Raw genomic sequence first — 16890 nt, 5'->3', positions numbered from 1 at the left:
CTACCAAGACTGGATCATGATCTAATAGGAAATCTGAATAGACCTATAACTAGTAAAGAGATTGAATTAGTAATCAAAAACCTCTTGACAAAGAAATGTCCTGGACCTGATGGATTCACCGGTGAATTCTTCCAGACATTTAAAGAAGAACTAATATCAATCCTCAAACTTTTCCAAAATATTGAAGAGGGAACACTTCCAAACTCATCCTATGAGGTCACTATTACCCTGATGCCAAAGCCAGACAAAGACACCACACAAAAAAGAAAACTATAGGGCTTCCCTGGTGGCGCAGTGCTTGAGAGTCTGCCTGCCGATGCAGGGGACACGGGTTCGTGCCCCGGTCCAGGAAGATCCCACATGCCACGGAGCGGCTGGGCCCATGAGCCATGGCCACTGAGCCTGCGTGTCTGGAGCCTGTGCTCCTCAACAGGAGAGGCCACAACAGTGAGAGGCCCGCGTACCGCAAAAAAAAAAAAAGAAAACTATGGACCAATATCCCTTATGAACATGGATGCAGAAATCCTCAACAAAATATCAGCAGAGTTCAGCAGCATATTAAAAGGACACACACATTACGACCAAGCGGGATTTATTCTTGGAATGAAACGATAGTTCCATGTATGAAAATTGATCAATATAATATACCATGTTCATAGAAACCATGATCATCTCAACTGTTGCAGAAAAAGCACTGACAAAGTTCAACACACTTTCATCATAAAAACACTCAGCAAACTAGCAACAGAAGGAGACTAAAGAGCTCTTACAACTGAAGAAGACAAATTCAAAGCAAACAGCATACTCAGTGGTGCAAGACTGAAAGCTTCTCCTCTAAGATCAGGAACAAGGCAAGAATGTCTGTTCTCACCACTTCTATTCAGCATAGCACTGGAAGTCCTAGCCAGAGCAATTAGGTAAAAAAAGAAATAAAACGTATCCAAATTGGAAAAGAAATAAAATTATCTGTTTGCAGATGATACTATCTTATATGTAGAAAACTCTGTAAAAATTCCACACATACACAAAACCTTTTTAGGACTAACAAATGAGTTCAGCAAAGTTGCAAGATACAAAGTCAACACACAAAAATTAGCTGCATTTCTATACATGAACAATAAACAATCTGAAAAGGAAATGAAGAAAACAGTTCCATTTCCAATAGCATCAAAAACAAAGAAACAAAAAACTTAAGAATTAAACTTAAACTTAAAAGACTTACATAAAGAAATTAAGATGACATAAATAAACAGAAAGATACTTTATATCAATGGATTGGAAGACTTAATATTATTAAAATGTCACTACTATGCAAAGCAACTAACAGAATCAATTCAATCCCTATTAAAATCCCAATGACATTTTTCACAGAAATAGAAAAGTCCCTTCTAAAATTCATATGGAATCTCAAGGGATCCCAAAAGCCAAAACAATCTTGAAAAAGGACAAAGATGGGGGACTCACACTTCTGTATTTTAAAATTTACAACAAAGCTACAGTAATCAAAACAGATTGATATCAGCATAAAGACAGACATATAGACCAATGGGATAGAATAGACAGCCCAGAAGTAAACCCTCACACAAACCGTCAAATTATTTTTGACAAGCATGCCAAGACTATTCAATAGGGAAGGGATAGTCTTTTCAACAAATGGTACTGGGATAACTGAATATCCCCATGAAAAGAATGAAGACCCTTACCCAACACTGTATACAAAAAGTAATGCGACTGATTTTTGTGTGTTGACTTTGTATCCTGCAACTTTTGCTGAATCCGTTTATTAGTTTATCCATCCAAAATGGATCAAAGACCTAAACATAAGAGCTAAAACTATAAAACTCTTAGAAGAAAATATAGAGCAAAAGCTTCATGACATTGGATTTGGCAATGATTTCTTGGATACAACACCAAAGGCACATACAACAAAAGAAAAAATGGACAAATTGGACTTCACCAAAATCAAGAACTTTTATGAATCAAAGGATACCATCAAGAAAGTGAAAAAACAACCTATGGAATGGGAGAAGATATTTGCAAATAGTATATCTGACCAGAGATTAATATCTAGAATATATAAAGAATTCCTAAAACTCAACAAAAACAATCTGATTCAAATATGGCAAAGGACTTAAACAGACATTCATATATCAAAGAACATATACGAATGGCCAAAAGCACATGGAAAGATGCTCCATATCACTAACCATTAGGGAAATACAAGTCAAAGCCATAACGAGATACCACTCCACACCCATTAGGCTGGCTACTATAAAAAAAAAAACAAGCAAGTGTTGGCAAAGATGTGGAGAAATTGGAACTCATGTGCATTGTTGGTAGGAATGTAAAATGGTAGAGCTTTTTGGGAAACAGTATGGCACTTCCTCAAAAAAATTAAAAACAGATTTACCATACAATCCAGCAAGTCCACTTCTGAGTAAATACCCAAAAGAACTGAAAGCAGGGTTTTGAACACCTATTTGTACACTCATATTCAGAGCAGCATTATTCACAACAGCTAAAATGTGGAAGCAGCCCAAGTACCCATCAACAGATGAATGGATAAGCAAAATACGGTATATAAATACAATTGAATATTATTCAGCCTTAAAAAGGCAGGGAATTCTGACATGTGCTGCAACATGGATGAACCTTGAGAACATTATATTAAGTGAAATAAGCCAGTCACAAAAAGAGAAATACCGTATAATTTTACTTACTGTTTAACAGGTATATACTGTTTAACAGGTATAGAGTTTGAGTTTTACAAGATGAAACGAGTTCAGGAGATATAAATGGTGGTGGCAGATGCACAACAATACGTAAGCAGCATTTAATATCACTGAACTGTATACTTTAAAATGGCTAAGATGGTAAATTTTATGTTATATGTATCTTACAAGTTAAAAATTTGAAAAAAACCAAAAACCCAACAAAACCTGAGAATGGAAAAAAAGATACAAATGTGAAAAGCTAAAACCGTAAAGCTTCTAAAAGACAACATAGGAGATAATCTTTGTAACTCCGAGTTAAAGATTTCCTATATAGGATAATGAAAGAAAAATATTTGTAAAATATCTGTCTCATAGATTTGTATTTGGAATATACAATGAGCTCTCACAACTGAAGAAGATAAACAACCTGATAAGATACCAAGTAAAAGATGTAAACAGAAACGTCAACAAAAGATGATACAGGAATGGTGAACAAGTACACGAAGAAGCATTCAACATTGTTAGTCATTAGGGAAATGCAAATTAAAAACACGAGATACTGTTAACAATCACTAGAATGACTAAAATGAAAAAGACTGAGAATATTAAGTGTGGGTGAGGATGTGGAGCAAAAATAAACTTCATTTTCAAAAATATGAAGAGCAACTTTGTCATAAGCATAGATTATAAAAATGGCATCAATTCCTCTGGCTAAACAGGTTAATGAAATGAGTCAAATGCTAGTTTTTTCCTAGTTGAATTACCTTAAAAATATTTTTTTCTTATTAGAAAACTATACATATTCATCATAGATAAAATTGAAAATACAGCTAAGAAAAACATATTTAAAAATAAAATTGTATTTCTTCTACAACATAATTGTATAACCTGTTTTTTCAGTTAAAGGTCTTGTGGAGTTTTGGTTTTTCGGGTATTATTGGTCATTAAGTGTTTTCTACACCATTTTAAATGCCGTTATTACAGTTTATATAACAATCTTCTATTAACAACTTTCATTTGTTTTAAAAAGGCTGCAGTGGACATCCTTATAGCTAAAACTTTGTGTGTATGCATGATTATCTTTTTGAAAATAAGTTTCTAAAATTGTTGGATAAAAGGGTATAAGACTTCCATTTTAGTCTTCTGAACTGATCTCCAGAGAGTATTTACCATTTAATTATTTTAAATTTAAAAATTTAATTTTATCCAAGGACTACATAAACAGTTTATAAATAAAACTACTAGACTTATAACCCCAAACAGCATTCACTCCCACTCCTCAGATGCAAGCACTTCTAAATCTTTTAGCATTTTTCTCATTTTATTTTTAAATATACTCATATACTTAATTTTAAAATTTTAGACTTCATTTAAGAGAATTTAGTTCTCTCCCACTTCCTTGTGCTTATCTTTCCCCTCCTTTCTATGTAATTATCACAACTTTGGTTCAAATCAATGCACAGTTTTTCTTTTTAATTAGTTTAGTTTTAATTACGACTTTAAATATAGTTCAAAGCTGAATCAAGCGGTATACTATGATTACATTTCTTGAACTACTTTTTATTTTTCCTGGAGTTAACAACTGCCTCATCTTTTTCATTTGCTTTAGCTTTCTCTGGCCCTGTTACGATTCTTCTCCAACTCTTCACAGTATACTTCTTATAGTAAAGACTTCTAATATTCCTCTCAATATGAAAATATCAAATAGCACATCACTTTCATTTTTTTTCCCCTCTAAGAGGCATTCCTCCAAGAGCTCTCTGCCCTGTTCTGGTTGTTAGGCTTGCTAAACAAACTTCATCTTAGGATTTCCTGTCACCATCTTCCTGGGTATCTTTCCTGGGTTGGTATCTCTTTTCTGTATCCTATGCCTTTCTCTTTCTTGGTTTTCTTCTTCATTTTGATGGAGCTCAATCTCCAGTAGTTTCCTTTACAGATATTCTCAAAAGAAGAAGGGGCTCTTGGAAATTAAAAATTAGATAACAGAAATAAAAGATTGGTTGGGAGGAAAAATTTTTTAGGCTTTGTGTATCTCCAAATGTTCTTATAATCTGCCTTTATACTTAATGAATAGTTGGCTGGGTATAGAATTCTAGCTTGGAAATAACTTTCCCTCAGGATTTTTTATTACATTGCTCCACTGTCTTCTAGTTAACAGTACTACTGGTGAGATACCTAATGTCTTTCCAATTCCAGTCCTTTGTTTGTGACCTGTTTGGAAACTTTTAGGACTCTCTCTTTAACCCATGATTTCCTTTAGTATGGGGGTCCTTTTCTCCCCCATCCACTATGCTAGTTATCTGAATGGCCCTTTTTAACCTATAGTCTCCTATCTTTTGAGAAATATTCTCATATTAATTGTTTCATAATGTCTTCCCCGTCATTTTACTTTACTTCATGGCTAAGAACTGATCTTCTAGTTTTTAAGTTTTACTTTTGTGCATATTTCCTCATCTTTATCTTCCAACCCTTCCATAGAATTTTTTATTTCTGTTATCTTATTTTTAATTTCCAAGAGCTCCTTCTCTTTTTATACAGTATTGCTCTTTGATATATCACCTTGTTCTTATTTCTTACATGTAGTATCTTATCTATCTGAAGATGCTCTAGTTTCCAAACTCCCTGCATTGTCTGCTTCCTTCTAGTTTCTCCTTGCTGTCTGTATGATCTTAGAATTTCAAGTAGGAGCCTTCCCTCAAACATCTGACATTCTTTGGCAATTGACTTACACTTCATAGTAAGATACTAAGAAGCTATTTGGAAGCTCTGTATGTGTGAAGAGGTCTTGTCATCTGATGAGCTTCTCTGTGAAATGCCTGGGAGGGAACCTAGAAGTTTCATTTGGCAGTCTTCTCTTTCTGATGGGCTAGTTCCTTCAGGGGAGAGACCAGAGAATAAAGGAAGAAAAGCCAGAAGTCTCGCCATGCAAACACTAACACACACCCCTGCCTTTGTTAGTGTGCCACTCTCACCCTTTACTGTCTATGTCCAGGCTCCAGAGTCCCTCTGGCTCAACTTCTCCAGAGGAGAATCCTCCTGCCTCCTGGCTGGGTGGGCTAACAGATTTTCATCTTAACAGAGCTCAATACTATCATTAAAAAGAAAAAAAAAATCTTTGTCAATCTGGTAGAGAAAAAACAAAACAAATTAAAAAAGTCTTGTTTTAACTTGCATTTGTTTTTTTTACTAGTGAGGGTGACATTTTTTCCATACACTTATTTGCATTTTATTTTAGTTTTTAGATTCTTTTTTCTGATGTGGACCATTTTTAAAGTCTTTATTGAATTTGTTACAATATTGCTTCTGCTTTGGTTTTTTGGCCACGAGGCATGTGGGATCTTGGCACCCTGACCAGGGGTCAAACCCTCACCCCCTGTATTGGAAGGTGAAGTCTTAACCACTGGACTGCCAGGGAAGTCCCTTATTTGCATTTTAGATTTCTTCTATTTTTTCCTTTGTATTGTTTTCCTATTAGGGTAGTCATCTTTTTCTTTTTGATTCCAAGAGTTCCTTATATGTATTAAAAATATGAATTTTTATCAAATATATTAGATTCCTTTTGAGACTTTTAACTGTGTTTATAATTGTTTTTAGGCTTTAGTTATTGTCCTTTAATAAACACAGATATTTCTCATTTTTACAAAATCAAACCTATCAATTCTCTCTTTGATTTCTGCTGTGGTATCATGCTTAGAAAAGTCTCCTGATGACAATTTCATTGCATTTGCTTCCCTTAGATAATTAGGCAATTGAAGACACTGCTACATTTTCACTTATTTAATTTCTAGTTGATGGAGACCATCTCTGCAATCAATGTGCACATATTCAGAGTATAGGGCCACTCTGCTTTTATTTTCTACCTTCGCTTAGCAAAGTAAGCTACAGCATGTGAGGAACATCAGTATGTGTGAACCATGACTGTATCCGTCAGGATGGGCTGGGTCAATGGTTCTTAAGTGTGGTGTGGGGTCCCCTGGGAGTCCCTGAGACCCTTTTGGGGGTCCACAGGTCAAAACTATTTTCATAATAATACTAAGATTTTACTTGCCTTTGTCTCATTCTCTCATGAGAGTATAGTGGGGTTTTCTTGAGGCTACATGATGTATGATATCATTGTTCTGACGGTTAATGAATTGTGTACTTGTATACTTTCCTGTTTTCTAGCAATTTCTAAGGTGGTAACTTTATGGTATAAACACGTGAGTTTTCAGAGATTAACTCAACTGATTTTAAGTTCTTTTGCTGCATACTTACTATCTTTCGTCGGTGTATCTGTAACCTCACTGTTGTGGAATACATAGTTATTTTGAAATCCTTAAGTCTTCCTTGTGCCTGTACTGAAATACAAGAAGCAAGTACACTCTGTCTTATTATTAAATGTTGAGAGTTACAACCCACAGAAACAAAAGCTCTTTGGGAACCTCAATAATTTAAGAAGGCAAAGAGGCCCGGACAGCAAAACGTTTGAGAACTGCTGGGTTGGTGATACCGCGGTAACAAACCGTCCAAAAATTCCAAAGGTTTATTTCTCCCTCACATTACATGTCCACCTCAGGTCAGCTAGTTCTCTGCTTGGCAATGTTCTCAGGTCCCAGGTGGACAAAACAGACACCCTTTGGAACCCTGCCAGTCATGGAGGCAGAAGGAAGAGCATGAGACTCTCCGGCTGGCCTGGCCTTGAAGTACCTCAGCCTGAGCAGGACACACATCACTTCCACTCACACCGCTGGTTAGAAAGGGTCATGTGACCCCACCCAACCGCTAGGGGACTAGGAAGTGCAGCCCCCTCGCTAGTTAAGAGCCAATAATGTTTGGTGTAGAGCGCATCTAACTACTACAATGATATTTATTTATTTATTTAAAATTTATTTATTTATTTATTTGGCTGCGCCGGGGTCTTAGTTGTGGCATGCGGAATCTTTAGTGTGGCATGCGGGATCTAGTTCCCTGAGCAAGGATCGAACCTGGGCCCCCTGCATTGGGCACACAGAGTCTTAGCCACTGGACCACCAGGGAAGTCCCTACAATGATATTTAATTCAATACTTTGAAGACCTAATAAGAGTACGCAAGTAACAACTAAATTATACCTCATACCTTCACTTTAAGAAAAGTAAAGCCACCAGGCTTTTCGTTGCTGAAGCCTATAAGTTTCAAGTTCAAACTTCCAGGCTGTATCTATATTAGTGCATCTCAGCAACAAAGTCTCAACAAACTATATTCTATTGGATTTTGGGGGGTTTGCTTAATTACCACAATTGAAGATTCATGACTGTCCATATGTTCCATGACAATCTGATTGAAATAAACTGCATCAGCTAATAAAAGGCTGTAATTTTTTATGATACTTGGTGCTCATACGATTTAAAGGAAAAAGCAGATTTCAGAGCTAATTATCACCAAGACAGCATGGGTACTTTGTGCTGAGCAAGAGCTGCTTCATGAAGAGAAAGAAAAGTCACAGATTATTTGGTGTCACTGAGTAGATACTGATTATACTGAGACCAGTTTTTGTAAAGGTTCCCTCTACACAGTCTGAAGCTTCAGACAATAAAGCTGCTCTCATACACAGCCCTACCCTCTTCTGATGCCATTTTCCCTGCTCAACACAGTCTTCTACCCTTTTCATTTACATGTGGAAAAATCTTTGGAGGATGTGGAAATAAGTTCCTGCACATGGGGTTCATGCACAAACATAACAGACCCCAACAATGTATGTGGACTCACCCTCAACGTCAAGTATGATGCAGACTGTACTAAATCATTCTGCCTGACTCATCTTCGTAAGGAGCATCACAAATCAACGGAAACTAACCTGTGCCGACTGTAAAAATTCAGCTCCATTTAACTGACAAAAGGAAAAAGAACTGTACAAAGATAAATCTAATCCATCTGAAGTTATTTACTTTTACAAATATTATTGGTGCTAGTACAAAACATGATAAACAAGTAACCTTTTCTCACTGCAAAAAAGAAACATAAGAGGAAGATAATCAATATCTGCCAGATGAGAAAGGACAAGGGAAAGGCGTTCTTTCCTCTTCTCACATGGTATTCAGCCTCGAACTTAGTCTGCATGGGCCTTGGCTTACCCTGGGGCCCGAGCATAAAGGCATGCGTTTGAATTTGTTCTCATCCTCTGGTACCTGACTTTAAACAATCTTCACAAGTGACAATTGAGATTTACCAAACTGATAGTTGATAAAGTCCTTTCAGTTAATTCCTCTAGAATGATTTATTGCCCAAAGTGCAATGTGTTCCTCAATACAGGTATTCCACAAAGTAAAATGCACCCGGACGAGGTGAGTATGGTGTTAGCAAATATTCATCATTTCAAGCCAGCATATTTACTGAATGTCAACCCTATTCTAAGTACCACAGGAGGTACAAAAGAAATATGTCATCCCTGCCCTCAAGGAGATTATAAACTAGAGGGAGGTGTGTGTGTGTGTGTGTGTGTGTGTGTGTGTGTGTGTTCCCTAAAACCCCAGACACCTGGATTTAACTAAACAATATATAACAAAAATGCTAATATTAATGATAAAGACATAAGTTCAGGGCTGTCAGAATGCAGAGAAAACTTCGTGGAAGCAGTGGGGTCTGAATGGGAATGCAAAAGGTGGATTCAATTTGCTCTGGTACCAACAGGCTGGGGCATTTCAGGGGAAGAGGATGCCCCGAGGCACCAGGAGACACAGAACACTGACAAACCGGCCAGAGTACAGGCGCAGAAGGAGGCAGGAAGTAGGTAACAAATTAAGGTGGACATCCACCCACCAGCTCATTCATGCGGCAAACATCTGGTAAGTACCTGGCATGGGCCCACACTGTTAGGGACCTGATGGCGAACCAGACAACCATGGTCCCTGACCACATGGAGCGTGCTTTGCAGTGGAAGAAAGCAGAACATCACCACAAAGTAGGCAGAAAATATAGAAAACATCTAATTTGTAAGGGGCTTTAAAAATGGAGCCAGGAGTTTGATCCTTACCCAATAAACAATAGGAAGCCACAAAAGGTTTCTGGCTAGAGAAATGTGATCAGTACTGTGCGTTAATAAATATTACTTGTACGGCTTGACTAAAGTTGAAAGAAAGCAAAGCAGAGAGACCTGAAGAAAACTACAGCAGAAGTGTAGGGCTGAGGTTATGAGGGCTGGTTGGCTGGCTGGCAGCCTACAAGTTGAAACAGAAATGAAGGGGTCAAAGTCGGCTGGAGTCGGGGGGGTTCATGGGCTGAGTGGCTTACAGGACAGTCGAGAAGGGGCTCAATACTATGCGGAGAAGAAAAGCCAAAGCACATCCGGGGTTTGGATGGGGATGCATGGGTCAGGGAGAACCTGGGAGGCAGACAGGCTTGAGAGGCAGGTGAATGTAACACGTAAGCAGTAATGGCCAGAAGGCAGAGATGCGGGGCCCAAGCAGAGCACTTTAAACCAGCCGAGCTGGTGAGGACCGAACCTGGGGAAATTCTAAGGAAGACAGGAAATGAGCAACTGGCAACGTGAGGAAGCAGGGCAAGGAGAGCAGCGCAAAAGCTGAAGGGGATTTCGAGGCTGTCAGTGGTGTCACAAACGCATCTGCACAGACTTAAAGCTAATAAAGTACTTCCACCGATATTTCCTCATGTAACACTTGAAGACTCGTAAAATGTCTTGAGATTGGTATTAGAACCCCCATTTTACAGATAAAAACAGTGAAGATCAAAAAGGCTTAACTAAATGACTTGTCTGAGATGGAGAAGTTTATCTGATTATGTACCCCTGACCCAAAAGCTGGCTAGAAATGATAACTCGTGTGGCCTGGCTCAAAGCGATCTTCGGTTCATGAACATTTACGAGAGTGAAAGGCAAATGACAAGAGAGGGGACAGATGTTTGTACTAATCAATCAAAGGACTCACCCAAATTCTATAAAGAATTCCTGCAAATCAGTAAGAGCATTCCTTATTAACTTTTATGCTCATGATACTAATAAAAATATACTGGCATTTACTTTACATAATAATATGCCCATTACTGTGCCAAGCACTTACGTGCATTCTCGCTTAATTCTCCCAACAGCCCTATGACAGTAAAGTTACTGTCTGGATTTTATGGATGAAGAAACAGGCTCAGAGAGGTTAAGTAACTTGCCCCATATCAGGGGGCTAGAGAGTCAAACTTGGACTTGACTTCAAAGGCTTTGCTCTTTAAGCCTCTGACCTCTTCCGAAGCCCCACCTCCATCTTTGGCCTTTTCACGCCATCATCAACACGCTCACAGGAGCCCAAAATGCCAGGTACTGGGCTAACTGATCTCAGCTGTCCTTCCCTAAAACCCGCCTGTGCTGAGTACAGAGGTCAGATGCACACACTGTATTTCTCATGATTTTGGAGGCTGGCCTTCTACCACCACTTTAGGACTCTTCATTTTGAAAAGGTGGGCTTAAGAGAGAAACAGTCAAATCGTGAATATGTCAGAAAAGCTAAACAGGAGATTGATCAAATAATTCCAAGTTTCTACGGCTAAGAATACCTTAGAAAACTTAAGTTCTACTTAACATAGAAGGAAAAAAACTTAAAAAATGTATGGAACACATTATCCCCAAGATGGCATTAGAAGTTCAAGAAAGGACTAGGTGGGACTTCTCCAGTGGTCCAGTGGTTAGGGGTCTGCACTCCCAATGTAGGGGGCCTGGGTTCGATCCCTGGTCAGGGTGCTGGATCCTGCACACCACAACTAAAGATACCGCATGCCACAGCTAAGACCAGGCACAGCCAAATAAATAAATAAATATTAAAAAAAAAAAAAAGGACTAGGCAATCGGCAAGGACAGGACTCTATAAATACGAAAAAAAGAAAAAAGGCAGGGCCCACATCACCTTTAAGGTTTGCGGGGCCGATGGGGAGTCCCATCCTCCAGGCACGCCCCTCGCTGACAACAGCACAAACGGGCCAAAGGAGGAGAAATTCTGATTCCTGATTAGAGGTCATTCCAAGGGCTTAGAGAAGATGTTCCTACCATTGTTCAACTGTGTTTTCATTTCTCTTCCTAGTCATGTCCATGTTTATTTGGGGCCTTTGAGACATGACAGTAAATAAGAAGGCCAGCATCTGAGTGACATGAACTCAAGTTCCTTTCTGGGTCAAAAATGATGGTTCGGATCCTCTCTTTACATCCAGAGTTTGGCTTATTTTTTCCTTCTCGTCCGTCTGCATCCGTTACATCCTGCCCACTCGTGCAGGATTCTTGTGGTTTGATGTCTGTTGGCATTTTACTACTGAAGAATGTTCTAGCTCCAGCAAACCCAGGAGGGAACACTGTGCACTCCCTGCAAGCAGAAGTGGTTCCAAATGTCCAAGAGCCAAGCAGGATGCAGCCGTCAGGCCACGAGCTTCTCCAAGGGAGTGCGATCTGTATGACCCATGGGCCACCATGGTGGCAATAAAGCAGCAATATTCCCAATGGCCTTTTTGTTTGTTTGTTTTTGGTGCCCCCTTTTAAACATTTATGCTCTTTTATTTTTTCATCTCTGTTAGCTGTCTTAAATCCTCTCTTGAACCAGGTAGGGTATAAATAAAACACATAAGTAAAACTAAAATGAAAGTTTAATAGAAGTAAACACTAAAATTCCATAGCCAAGCAAAACGTGCGGCTTGCGTGTCCCATATTCTCTTCTCCATGGTTTTATTACTGAACTCACAGCAAATAGAAAAGCTTTCAATTGAATTCTCTTTGAGAAAGAAAAAAAAAGAAGAAAGAGGTATTTTGGTAGATAATGCAGAACTGGAGTATTAAAATTTCAAGATGCAATTGTTTGGAACATCCAAAGCAGAAAGGTAATAACCAGCTTACGGTTTACTGAAGAAAACAATTTGAAAATTCAGCCTCCTGGTGTTTGCTAATCCCATTATGAGGTGACACTGGAACTGACAGCCCCCTCCCCACCCACAGGGAGACCCTCAGAAGCCTCTCTGAGCTCCACCCAGCAACCCTCCTGACCGCCAGTGCCGTCTTGCTGTCGCTGGAGCAGAACCTCTGCCTCTGCCAGGTCCTCCCCTCTCTGCCTGGCGTCTTCAACGCTGATAGCTCACAACAAGTTTATCTGCGGGTCCCACTCGGCCTCTCCTCCAGACACCGTCTTTCTGGATCATCCCTTGGCTCCGCACTCCACCCCCATGCTTAACCCCAGCTTCCGGGAACCACTGCGCCCGCCACCCAAGTCACACTCATGACCCTGCAGGAAGAGTTCAGAGGGAAAACTGTCTTTGGAGCTTCCCAGGTGGCGCAGGGGTTGAGAATCCATCTGCCAATGCAGGGGACACGGGTTCGATCCCTGGTCCAGGAAGATCCCACATGCCGCGGAGCAATTAAGCCCGTGCGCCCTGAGCCTGTGCTCTAGAGCCCGTAGGCCACAACTACTGAGCCTGCGCGCCGCAACTACTGAAGCCCACGTGCCTAGAGCCCGTGCTCCGCACCAAGAGAAGCCACGGCAATGAGAAGCCCGCGCACCGCAAGAAGAGTAGCCCCCGCTCACGGCAACTAGAGAAAGCCCACGTGCAGCAACGAAGAACCAATGCAGCCAAAAATAAAAAAAAAAACTGTCTTTTGAAGAGAATAAACTCAGTATTTTGAACAGAAAGAACAAAGAAAGCTTTGGGAATTCATAACCTAATTCATAAATTCTGGCACTATGTTTTTTTATTATTACAGTAGCAGATTTAGCCAGGATGAGGCATACCAAAACCTTCTGTGTACATGTATGTCTTTTTAAAATCATCAAAACCTCATGTTTATCAAAATCCAAGAAGTAGGGCTTCCCTGGTGGCGCAGTGGTTGAGAGTCCACCTGCCGATGCAGGGGACACGGGTTCGTGCCCCGGTCCGGGAAGATCCCACATGCCGCGGAGCGGGTGGGCCCGTGAGCCATGGCCGCTGAGCTTGCGCGTCCGGAGCCTGTGCTCCGCGACGGGAGAGGCCACAACAGTGAGAGGCCCGCGTACCGCAAAAAAAAAAAAAAAAAAAAAAATCGAAGAAGTAGCAACAATAAATATTATTAACCAAATACCTACTTTCGCCAGGTACTTTACACGTACCCTCATGCTCCAATATCCAACATCCTGGCTCAGAGTGAGTGCTTAATACATTTCCACCTGTTACCTACATTTCAACATCCAGGAAAACAGGGAGCAAAAAGGTTCAGCTCCGAGCCTAGAGGCACAAACCTCCCAGAGGTAAAACCGGGCTTTGAACATGGGCCGTCCGGCTGCAGAGCCCCAGTGAGCCTCCTCCGTGAGGTGCGCTGCAGGTCAGCACAGGAGACTCTGAGGCTGAACGACGCGCTCAAGCTCGCCTGGGTGGCAGGGCGGCCTGGGAGTCCTGCTCCTAAGGCACGCTCACTGACAGGACGCCTCACCATCCGGATAAGGTAGGTTTTTGGACAACCAAGGCTCACACTACTTGCCGAGCACACTCGTTTTAAGCAGGGTCACTGTTGTGAACATCCAACCTAATGCAGCAGATAGGAAACTCATTGAAGGAATGACCTTCTTAGACCCACCTTTACATCCCACATTAAGACTAAATTACCTGCCCATCAGGTTAGATAAGCAACGAAAGAACAAACACACGTCACCTCACTGCCTTAGGCACCTAAGTGTGCACCTGGCTTAGCCAACGCTTTTATCTTCAGTTTCTGCGGATGGCCCTGCCATCCTGGTTGGGGGGCTGGGTGACTCTGTCCCCCAGGTCAATCCTGGCTGTGACCAGCAGACCTTCCTCTAGTGCTCTAGCCTTTTCCTCCCATCTGCAGTCCAAACTTGAGGTTTTAGCCCCACTCTGTGACTGTAACCTACAGCCAGAGAAACCCAGACAACCCAAAACTGTGGAAAGAACCACAGACCCTACACCAGGGAAGCCCGAAAATGCTTTTTTTATTTAGGTGTTGATTTTACGCTTCTAGTTTCACAGCTGTCACGGAAGGATAAAGATCCCAGAACGCTGACCTCCATATGTGGACTACAAGAAAATACATTTTTACTTAAGTTCATGTTTTATTTAACGACTGTTTTTTTTTCAAAAGTGTTTAAAAGTTGAAAAGGAGATTGGCTCCTTTAAGGCTCAATCCACTGGGACCGGAGATCTTAAAGCAGGTTATAAACACTGCAGACATGCATAAAAATGAAACTCTTTCAACTACAACATGGGTTAAGTAGGAATTAAACTCAAGTATTTAGGAATAAATCAGGTTTAAAATGTGTCGATTATAATCTCTATAAAGAGCACAGAGATCAAGAAAATCTCACTCTTCCTCTTTAGGAATCCTTTCTCCCAATAAATTTTGGCAAACCATCTCAGAAATCTCAAATCAGTTAGATTTCAGGCCCCTGATGATGCATCTGACTACCTAAACCAGAGATGCCAATCTGGTTTCAATGTGCCCAGTTAATGATAAACTACTCCTGCCCCTCAATGTGTGGCAGGCAGACAACAGCTCCACTCCGCAAACAGGAAATGCAGAACACTAGAGAAAGGGAGGTTTTTTTTTAAGAGAAAGGGAATGATTAAAGGTCATGGAAGTCCTGTCTAGCTGCCTGCTTCACTCTCTGGGATACAACTTAAGGGGATATTTTAAAGTGTAAAACATGGGCATGGGAGATTCTTAAGCTGATTTTGGACATTTCTATATTACTCCATTGTTATTATCATGTATTATGGCTGTAAATCTGAAACTTTTATTTTTTTAATTTTATTTATTTATTTATGTATTTATTTGCGGTACGCGGGCCTCTCACTGTTGTGGCCTCTCCCGTTGCGGAGCACAGGATCCGGACGTGCAGGCTCAGTGGCCACGGCTCACGGGCCCACCCGCTCCGCGGCATGCGGGATCTTCCCGGACCGGGGCACGAATCCGTGTCTCCTGCATCGGCAGGCGGACTCTCAACCACTGCGCCACCAGGGAAGCCCAATCTGAAACTTTTAAACAGAATTCCCTGGTTTTGTGTCAGCTTGCTTCCATCTGAGATTCCTGGCGGAAAGTCTCTGAACTTCCTGAACACGAGAGTTCTGAAGGTGCTCTGGAGCGCTGGTGGAAAGAGGACCCCGCCTCCTAGTTACATTTCAGTGTCATCAAGCCGTAGACCCGAATGAGAACACATCAACAGGGGTTATTACCTTCTTTTGACCACACAGGTTAAGAATAAAGATTACTTCTATTTTTTCTCTCATTCTTCAGCTAAATCATGGTATTTCAACTTCAGGCTGATTTCTAATTTCACAAAAAGTCCTAGTAAATATCAAGTCCAGAGATCACCTTCAGAGCCTCTCTTCTAGTGGAACCCTGAGAGAGAAAATCTCCACACCAGAGGGGACGGAGTTTTACACTGAGTTTGTTGGCAACAGCAACACAAGATGATTAAGCAAGAGGACATGTTTCACAGGGATTTCACCTACAGCCATAAACGTGGAGGTGCCTTCACTCATCCCGAGAAGTAAACTTTTTTTTTTTTAAAGAAATATTTGTTTGGCTTCCACCCATCAGTCCAATAACAATGATGGGTCCTAACACTCTGGTAGTTTTATACCTCTGAGAAATGTTTACCTAGGACTCTGGCCAAGGCTATTATGTCATTTGCAGTGGCCTAAGATTCAGTAAGCCTGGTAAACAGGTAAATGGCTGCTCAATTACTGATAACCAGACTAACTACAAATGAGTGGGAAAAAAGGCTGATTTCAGAAAAGCCGGTTTCATTTACCGCTTTGCTTCTAAGAACTGGAGAAAAAAGAATAACTCGCACAGGGAATTCCCTGGCAGTCCAGTGGCTGGGACTCTGTGCCTCCACTGCAGGGGGCACGAGTTTGATCCCTGGTCTGGGAACTAAGATCCCACAAGCCGCGCGGCATGGCCAAACAAAACAAAACACAAAACAAAAAGAATAACTAGCCCGATAGCTCCATTCAAAGGGAAAAAAATGAAGGCCAAAGGTTACCGGTGATTAGTTACAAGGATCTCCAGGTGGCCCCATGGCAGCCTAACAAGATCTGCAATTTCCAAAAATATTTCTTTGGGCGTTGCCATAGTGAGCAGTGACTAACACACCTAAGGAATTCTTATGAGGGGTGCCCAAGGAGTCCGGCAGCTCTGCAGTCTGAGGACTGGTAAGCTAGGGTGACAGTACAGCATAGAGGTCAAGAACTGG

The 16890-nt window shown here is 40.8% G+C and overlaps 1 protein-coding gene across 1 annotated transcript in view; it reads right to left on the bottom strand.

The window, feature by feature from the left end:
* The window catches only part of DNAJC11 (DnaJ heat shock protein family (Hsp40) member C11), a 72231-nt gene that overhangs the window by 53996 nt on the left and 1345 nt on the right, over nucleotides 1-16890 (bottom strand). The window lies entirely within an intron of this gene.

This window comes from Mesoplodon bidens (assembly GCF_964165515.1).
Source record: "Mesoplodon bidens genome assembly, chromosome: 2".
NCBI classification, from domain to species: domain Eukaryota; kingdom Metazoa; phylum Chordata; class Mammalia; order Artiodactyla; family Ziphiidae; genus Mesoplodon; species Mesoplodon bidens.
Note: the sequence above shows the minus strand (reverse complement) of the source record. Positions and strands in the feature narration are given on the sequence as shown.